The sequence below is a fragment of the Notolepis coatsorum genome, assembly GCF_963971535.1.
Source record: "Notolepis coatsorum genome assembly, chromosome: 3".
Lineage (NCBI taxonomy): Eukaryota > Metazoa > Chordata > Actinopteri > Aulopiformes > Paralepididae > Notolepis > Notolepis coatsorum.
The window spans coordinates 19,473,969-19,483,480 of NC_140167.1; the positions used below are offsets into that span (position 1 = coordinate 19,473,969).

The 9,512-nt window shown below is 41.7% G+C and overlaps 1 protein-coding gene across 1 annotated transcript in view; it reads right to left on the minus strand.

Moving 5' to 3' along the window:
• LOC311224925 (uncharacterized protein) overlaps positions 1 to 7,595 on the minus strand; it is a 74,884-nt gene extending 67,289 nt beyond the window's left edge. Inside the window, exon 1 of the mRNA XM_084310083.1 lies at positions 7,543 to 7,595. The gene's annotated coding sequence lies outside the window, so the exon portion shown is untranslated. The remainder of the gene's footprint in view (positions 1 to 7,542) is intronic.
• Positions 7,596 to 9,512: the final 1,917 nt, after the last annotated feature.

Here is a 9,512-nt window from a genome sequence, read left to right on the forward strand (position 1 = left end):
AGATGGTTCACTGTACTACTACCAGAACATAGGGGTCAACAGTGCGCACAAGACAGTTGGTACAGCCATTCAAAATGTGGATGAGGAGCCTGGCATTCACTTCCTTGTGATAGCAGATACTGTCCTGTAACAAGTCAACCGTCCTGTAACAATCCTACACATCCTGTAACAAGCCTACCTGTCCTGTAACAAGCCTACTGTACCTGTAACAAACTACCTGTCCTGTAACAAGCCTACCTGTCATGTAACAAACCTACCTGTCCTGTAACAAGCTACCTGTCCTGTAACAAGCCTACCTGTCCTGTAACAAGTCTACTGTACCTGTAACAAGCCTACTGTACCTGTAACAAACTACCTGTCCTGTAACAAGCCTACCTGTCCTGTAACAAGCCTACTGTACCTGTCATGTAACAAACCTACCTGTCCTGTAACAAGCCTACCTGTCCTGTAACAAGTCTACCTGTCCTGTAACAAGTCTACCTGTCCTGTAAGAAGTCTACCTGTCCTGTAACAAGTCTACCTGTCCTGTAACAAGCCTACCTGTCCTGTAACAAGCCTACCTGTCCTGTAACAAGCTATCTGTCCTGTAACAAGCCTACCTGTCCTGTAAGAAGCCTACCTGTCCTGTAACAAGCTACCTGTCCTGTAACAAGCCTACCTGTCCTGTAACAAGCCTACCTGTCATGTAACAAGCCTACCCGTCCTGTAACAAGCCTACCTGTCCTGTAACAAACCTACCTGTCATGTAACAAGCCTACTGTACCAGTCCTGTAACAAACCTACCTGTCCACTTTGGTTGACAAGTGTCATGTCTAAATGTGCTATACAAATGAATGAATGAATGACTTTTATTTATATAACACCCTTCACAGCACAAATGCACAGGGTGCTTTACACTACAGCTTAGTATATAAAAACAAAACAAAATCAGAAATAAATGACAACAACAGACAGAAGTTAAAAAACAGTGAAACCAGATAAAAAAAATAGAATAAAAGAATTTAGATAAAATCATCAGTCACTAATTAAAAAACAAAACTATAGGAACAGTGAGGACAAGAAAGAGTGCCTATGTATGACCAAAGGCCTGTCTAAACAAATGTGTTTTTAGTTGTTTTTTTAAAAGAGTTTTCAGAGGGGCAGTTCGCAATTTGATTGATTGATTGATTGTCACAGTGATCTCCTGGTTGTTCCCCACTTAGGTTATCTAACTATCGCGTCGCCGCAACTAGGAACACTGGCCTGGCCTGATTCTAAGTTATGTGGCATGACTAAAAAAATTTATTATTATTTATTTTTAATTATATTATTATTTTTTTTTTTTATTATCATCAACACAAACTTCCGGTGCTCCCGATGGCCAGTCCGGGCCTGATCTCTGATAAGAATGACATCTGTCAGTTATTTAACCAGCATTTTGCTGAGGCAGGACTTCTTTTTGACAGAAATATTACTGGGTCTCTTTCAGCTGCTGCAACTGATAGTCATGGTCAAATGTCTCCAAATGTCTCCTCAAATTTGTCTCTCATTCCATTTACACTTGATGAGGTTTATCAAGCAGTAGTAGCATTAGACAATAAGTGCTCCACTGGTGAATATGACCTGGAGGCTTACTTTATCAAACTGGCTGCTCCAGTTATTACTGAGCAGTTGATTTACATAATTAATATCTCTGTTGCCCCTGGTAAGCTTTCTCTTGAGTGGAAATCGGCTAGCATACTCCCACTACATAAGGGCGGTGAGAAAGTTATGAACTAGAGAACCCTCGATTCTGTCGGAAAAGAGTTGTTGAGTCAATATTTGTATCTGTTCTTGATTATGGAGATGTAATTTATCGTCATGCTTCAGCTTCCACCCTGAAACCCTTGGACTCAAACGCTCAAAATAATCTAATCTAATCTAAAACAACCATGGTTCACTGTACTACTTTCGGACTGCACAAACTTGTGTTCTGTTCCTCAATGGGTAGGCTCACTGGGGCAATTGACCTATCACAAAGCCCCACCCCCCTTGGTTACTGTTGCTACGTTTGACAAGCTTTCCGTGGTCGTATTGCTCCAAAAAGGAATCTATTAATGCGACTGGTAAGCTACGGAGACCCTCTGTGCTGGCTGTAGACGGAAAGCTTGTCGGACGTAGCAACAGTAACCAAGCTTAGGGGTGTGGTTTTGCGAAAGATCAAGTACGCTAAACATGTACAGTAAGTTACAGTATGAACTCACAATAGCCTATTTTAAAGCACTTCAGATGAAAGCGACCATCACAGGGATATAAGATAAGATAAGATAAGATAATCCTTTATTGATTGATTGATTGAACCTGCAACTTGTTCTTGTTCGCAGACGACTCAGCCCTGCTGGTCTCTGACAAGAACAAGTTACAGGTTGAAAAAACCCTCAGCTCGGAACTCAGAATCTGCACCTGGCTCGCTGATAACAAACACCTGGGTAAAGCAGAGTCCATTCTCTTCGGATCAAATAACAAACTCAGCAAGACCGACGGCTTCTCAGTTAAAGTTGGTGACAATATTAGGTTCCATCCTAGAGGCAAATCTTTCCTGTGACTAAATGGCATCAATGTAATCAAAAAAGTCAACCAACAAACTAGATTCTTGTCCAGATCTCCTCTCTGGTAAACAAGAATACCCTGAAGACTCTGGCAGGAGCACTCATTCAAAGGTACTACGACTATGCTTGCACCTCATGGTACCAAAGCACCTCAAAAGCGCTAAAACAAGATTACAAACATCACAAAACAAACTGGTCAGACTACTGCTTGACCTTACTCCTATAACCCAACTCACCCCTGCCCACTTTGACTACATAGGATGGCTTGGAGTAGACGACAGAGTACAGCAACTTGCAATGGGCCTGGTCTACAAGATACACTACACCACACAGGTACCCATGTACATGTCAAAATACTTCCCAAAGGTCAGTGAATACCACACCCACAACACCAGAGGGAGTTCCACAAATCATGTGCAACCCAGATTCGGCACAAACAAGGGAATAAACACGTTTCGCAATTATGCCACAACAATGTGGAACGCCCTACTCACAGCCGTAAAAAGATGTGAATCCCTACCCACATTCAAAACCACTCTTAAAGAGCATCTACGGGAGGCTGATTGATTGATTGATTGAAAAGTTTATTAGCAGATTGCAGAATGGGTACAGTACAGTACAGCTCAATACATACAATTGTTAAGGGGATGCAGACCAGAGAAAGACTTTCGACTTGTTTACATCAGGGTCCCCCATTTTCAATTCATCATAACATATATGACATACATGACATACAGATAGACAGTACTGCTACATCTATACATTTATGACATATCAGATTTGCAAATACAGTACTGTTTGTGATACAAAAGTGTCCAGAAAAGGAGTGTATATACATTTGGCATAGAAACTGTACATTGGAGGAGGTTGGTTGGGTGGGGTGGGGTTGGGTGGGTTGGGTGAGGGCTGTACATTGGAGGTGGGGGGGGGGGGGGGGGGGGGGGGTTGGGAAGGGGACACACACACATTTTACACTGTACATTGGAATATTGACAAAGCCTTACTTGGTCATTTACTGTACAACTAGGTTAGGACATTTGTAGGGGCCAGTTTCGAATTGCAGTCTCACGTAGGTGTTTTTTGAGAGTGTTTTTGAAGGTGGGTAGTGATTCACATTCCTTTACAGCTTTAGGCAGGGCGTTCCACATTGATGTGGCATAATTGCGAAACGTGTTTAGTCCCTTGTTTGATCCGAATCTGGGTTTTACATGATTTGTGGAGCTCCCTCTGGTGTTGTGATCGTGGTATTCACTGACCTTTGGGAAGTATTTTGACATGTACATGGGTACCTTGGTCGCGTAGTGTATCTTGTAGACCAGGCCCATTGCAAGTTGCTGTACTCTGTCGTCTACTCTAAGCCATCCTAGGTTGTCAAAATGGGCAGGGGTGAGGTGGGTTCTAGGAGTCAGGTCAAGTAGTAGTCTGACTAGCTTGTTTTGAGATGTTTGTAATTTGTTTTTTAGTGCCTTTGAGGTGCTTTGGTACCATGAGGTGCAAGCATAGTCGTAGTACCCTTGAATGAGTGCTCCTGCTAGAGTCTTCAGGGTATTCTTGTTTACCAGAGCGGAGATCCGGTACAAGAATCGCGTTCGTTGGTTGACTTTTTTTATTACATTGGATGCCATTTTGTCACAGGAAAGATTAGCCTCTAGGATGGAACCCAGGTAGGTAATTTCATCTTTCCTTGTGATAATATTGTCACCCACTGTAACCGAGAAGCCGTCGGTCTTGCTGAGTTTGTTATTTGAACCGAAGAGAATGGACTCTGTTTTGCCCATGTGTAATGATAGTTTGTTGTCGGCGAGCCATATGCAGATTTTGCCTAGTTCCGAGCTGAGGGCTTTTTCAACCTGTAACTTGTTCTTGTCAGAGACCAGCAGGGCTGAGTCGTCCGCAAACAGGAACAAGTTGCAGTCACAAGCTGACGACATGTCATTTGCATAAATTAGGAATAGTAGCGGTCCTAGTATGCTTCCTTGTGGAACACCACAGCTCACTGTGAGGGGGGGGGATAGTGTACCGTTTACTTCCACCATCTGTTCCCTCCCCTCCAGGTAGGATTGTATCCAGCTCACTGATAAACTATCAAAACCAATTGCTTTTAGCTTGTCAATCAGAATGGTGTGATTGACAGTGTCGAAGGCCTTTTGTAGGTCCAGCATGACCATGCCGCAGTATTTGCCCGCGTCCACCTCTTGTTTGATGTGGTCGTTCAAGTAGAGAAGGCATGTGTCAGTGGAGTGGGATGTTCTGAAGCCAGATTGGAATTCGTAGATTAGATTTTTTTCCGCGAGGTACTTTTCGATCTGTTCGTATACTATTTTTTCCATGACTTTCGAGATGGATGTAAGGATAGAAACAGGGCGGTAGTTACCCGGGTCTAATTTGCTGCCCTTTTTGTGCAGGGGTGTTACTCTCGCAATTTTGAAGTCCTTGGGGACGTGTCCCTGTTTTATGGAGAGGTTTATTATGTGTGTGATGACTGGGGTGATGGCTGCTGCTGAGTCTCTGAGGAATTTGGAGGGGATGTTGTCATGGCCAGTGGCCTTGTTTGGTTGGAGGGCGCTCAGTTTTTTGAGTACCTCATCTGTAGTTACTATTTCCAGTTTGAAGTCGTCTTTGTGGACGCCTAGGTTCTTGTAGTATGCTACTATGTGTTCTACCCCATACTGCCCTGAGTGGGAGGGTAGTTTGTTTACCAGTGTTGTGGCTATGTTTGTGAAGAAAGTGTTTAAGTAATTGGCTACATCCAGCTTGTCTGTGATGAGCGTGTTGTCCGTCTTTATGTTTATGTTTGAGAACCTGGTTTTGAGTTTTTTACTGCAGCCTAGTTGATTGTTGAGTAATTTCCAAAGTTCACGTGGTTTATTTTTGTTTTCCTCGGTTTTGTCATTGATGAAATTTTTTTTAGCAGTTTTGATCATGGAGTTTACGTCATTTCTTAGTCTGTTTCTTTCTAGTTTGAGTTCAGTCACGTGGTCTTGGAGTTCACTGCTCGTGCTTTTGGTAAGCTTTGACTGACTTTTACGAAACTCAGAGCATTTTTTGTCTCTGGCTTTCATAGCGGTCAGTATTTCAGTGTGCATCCATGGCTCAGCGCGATTTTTTACCCTGGTGGTTCTTAGGGGGGCCATGTTGTTTAGTATTGATGAAAATTTGGTTTTGAAGCCAAGCCAAGTTTCTTCAACCAGTGTACCATTGAGTTCATCTGACCAGTCCAGACTCTCCAGTTCAAGGTTAAAGGCCTCGCTAGAGTAGGTTTTGAGGTCTCTAGATGTGACTGTTTTGTGACAGCCAGCCTTTAGTTTTAGCTTTTTGCAGGTACAGAATATCATATAATGATCACTTAACCCGCATGCTATAACCCCTTTATTGGATATCTTGGACTTGGAGTTTCGACTTGGCTACAATTCGAAACTGGCCACCGTAAATGTCCAAACCCCACCCCCCCTAATAGACAGTCTCCTCCCTGTATCTGTATCTGTATGTCATGTATGTCATATATGTCTATATGAATTGAAAATGGGGGACCCTGATGGAAACAAGACAAACGTCTTTCTCAGGTCTGCATCCCCTTAACAATTGTATGTATTGAGCCGTACTGTATTGTACCCATTCTGCAATCTGTTAAATAAAGTTTTCATTCATTCATTCATTCCCCACCGTATATATTTTAATCTAGTTCGTTGGTTGACTTTTTTTGATTACATTGGATGCCATTTTGTCACAGGATAGATTTGCCTCTAGGATGGACCCTAGGTATGTAATTTCATCTTTCCTTGTGCCAATATTGTCACCCTGCACTGTAACTGAGAAGCCGTCGGTCTTGCTGAGTTTGTTATTTGAACCGAAGAGAATGGACTCTGTTTTACTCAGTGCTTCTTCCTCTTTCTCTGTCTCACTATATATGTATATGTTGTGTCTGTCCACTATGTTTGTTAATTTTGTTATCCCCCCCCCCCCCTTATGTAAAGCGACCTTGGGTCCTCTGAAAGGCGCTATATAAAACGAAGTATTATTATTATTATTATTATTATTATTATTATTATTATTATTCAGTCTCTTCCCCCTTCTCCCGCTCTCATCGCTCTCATTATGTCTCATCATTAACCGTGATACATACTGTATAGGTGTCCAATGTACAGTTTCTTCCCCTTTGGATGTATATATTTTTGTATGTCCTCTTTTTACTACACAGTTCTGTTAGAACTGTGTAGTAAAAAGAGGTAATAAAAAACATGTATATCTGTTTGTCGTGTACTGTATGTCATAAACGTCATGATGAATTGAAAATGGGGGACCCCGATGTAAACAAGACGAAAGTCTTTTTCTGGTCTGCATCCTCTTAGCAGTTCTTTTTGTATTGAGCTGTAGGCCTACTGTATTGTACCCATTCTGCAATCTGTTAATAAAGTTGTCAATCAATCAATCAAGCAATCAGGTTACGCATTTGTTTTCCTTGACAGGACGCTCGACAGCATAATCGGGGAGTGTAGCTATCGCGAACAAACAATTGTCTGCTTATAGTTGTCCGGTGATGGAGATGACTTTGTTCTACCCAGCCTCAGCGGTGTCCCGAAGTGCGGGCATGCACCTTTGAGCTGTATATTGTACCCATTCTGCAATCTGTTAAATAAAGTGTTCATTCATTCACCTGAGCATCTCCGGTAAACCGCAGCTTTATCTTACTTCGAGTCACCATGCTGTCTCATTCTGTGGTAATTAGGCTATCTCTACATAATTAAAAACCTATGCACTATTGACACTACTAATGTTAAATTGAGTTGATTGAAATTGATTGAACAGTATACCCTAAACGCATCGCTATGGTCCAGTCATTGGTTTCAAACTCCAAACAATATTACAGAAAAGTAACCTTCTATATAGGATATAATAATAATAATTATTATTAATGAATAATTTATAAATGTATTTCCTTCAGATGATTATTAACCTACTACGTAACAAGACTCACCTCAGTCACGATTAGGGATGAACTAATGCCTCTGTCCTGGTACAATTGTCGCATGAAGAAAGGCGGAACAGTTTCGTCATGATTACAGCACTGGTTCACCTTCTTCCTTATCTCAAATCATGCATTTTTCTTCCTGGGCGGGAACTAAAATAATAGCGGAGGGCCATGGACAGTTTCGATGCTTCTAAAACACATCGCCTAAAGCCATGGTACCTATACTGCACAACATGGGACCCCGGGCCATCAGCGAGGAAAAAGATATGATGCGCCAATTATGGTGAAATAGTCCTCATCCTTGATTAAGATTAACATTAGATTAACTAGGCAATCCAGATTAAAAGTATAACCACACCTCTAAAACACACAGAAAACAATACACATTTAAAATGTTTATTTCACAAACACCTCTGTAAAGTATTCCATCCTGTGAAATAATCATTCATAAAATGATCAAATAATCCAGTCGGGCCTTCACCCAAATTGTCTCGTATACTATATTCAATATCCAAATTGTATATCATGATCAATAATGAAAGGTAGAACATCTTTCAATGATGTTATTCCAAGAAGTGAATCAGCATAAATTACAGACAGGTATACAATACGTTGAAATGTGGTTTGATTGATTGATTGAACATTTTAATGAACAGATTGCAGAATCAAGAATCAAGAATCAAGAGGTTTATTTGTCACATACATACCAGGGCATACAGTGAAATGTGGGTGGTCTCGCCCACATTGATTGTGCAAAATACAATAATAAAATAGGCATAGAAAAAAATAAACATAGACAAAATAAAATAGGTAAAACACAAGATATGCAAAAAAACCCAAAAAAAAACATGCTGAGTTCCTGAGAAACTGGTTCCTATATACACTACTATACTATATACAATTGACTATTTTAACTCTTAATGTGTCTAAACTATACTATTAGTACCTCCTTCCTTTAAAGTGAATTTCTATTTTTATAAAGTGACATTTTGTTCAAGTTTAGCGGTTGCCACATGAGTGGCGAAATGTTTTGTAAACAGGTTGATTACAGATCAGTTGACGGTGGTCTGCTTCCTTGTTTAGATTTGCTCATGCCTTTGTGGTTGTGTTTTCTATGTATTCTGCCTCCTTGTTTAGATTTGCTCATGCCTTTGTGGTTGTGTTTTCTATGTATTCTGCCTCCTTGTTTAGATTTGGTCCTACTTTGCGGTTGTATTTTCTATGTATTCCTTTCAGATTTAACTTTTATTCTTGTCCATTTGTATATGTGGGTATATAGACTGACAGCGCTCAACCACCCTCTCGCTTTCTGTGTGTGTGTGTGTGTGTGTGTGTGTGTGTGTGTGTGTGTGTGTGTGTGTGTGTGTGTGTGTGTGTGTGTGTGTGTGTGTGTGTGTGTGTGTGTGTGTGTGTGTGTGTGTGTGTGTGTGTGTGTGTGTGTGTGTGTGTGTGTGTGTGTGTGTGTGTGTGTGTGTGTGTGTGTGTGTGTGTGTGTGTGTGTGTGTGTGTGTGTGTGTGTGTGTGTGTGTGTGTATGTGCTCATACTTGTGAGGAGAGTTCGCCTGGGGGAAGAAGCTGAGCCGGAGCCTCTCTGTTCTTGCAGCGTGTGACCGGAGGCGTAGGCGTAGCAGCTTGGACAGGCTGTTGTTGGGGTGGTGGGGGTCTTTCATAATTCTGCAGGCTCTGGATTTGCACCTCCTGTTATATAAGTCCTGCAGGGGTGGTAGTGCAATACTCGTAGTACACTCTGCTGAACGCACCACTATCTGTAGAGCCTTCCTGTCCTGTGCCCTGCTGTTTCCAAACCAGGCAGTGATGTTTCCAGTCAGAATGCTCTCTACAGCCCCGGAATAGAAGGAGTGGAGTATCTTCCCCGATACACTGAACTTCCTTAGCTGTCTCAGGTGATAGAGGCGCTGTTTTGCCTTTTTCACCACGGAATCTATGTGTAGACCATGTCACAATAGGTACAGTAC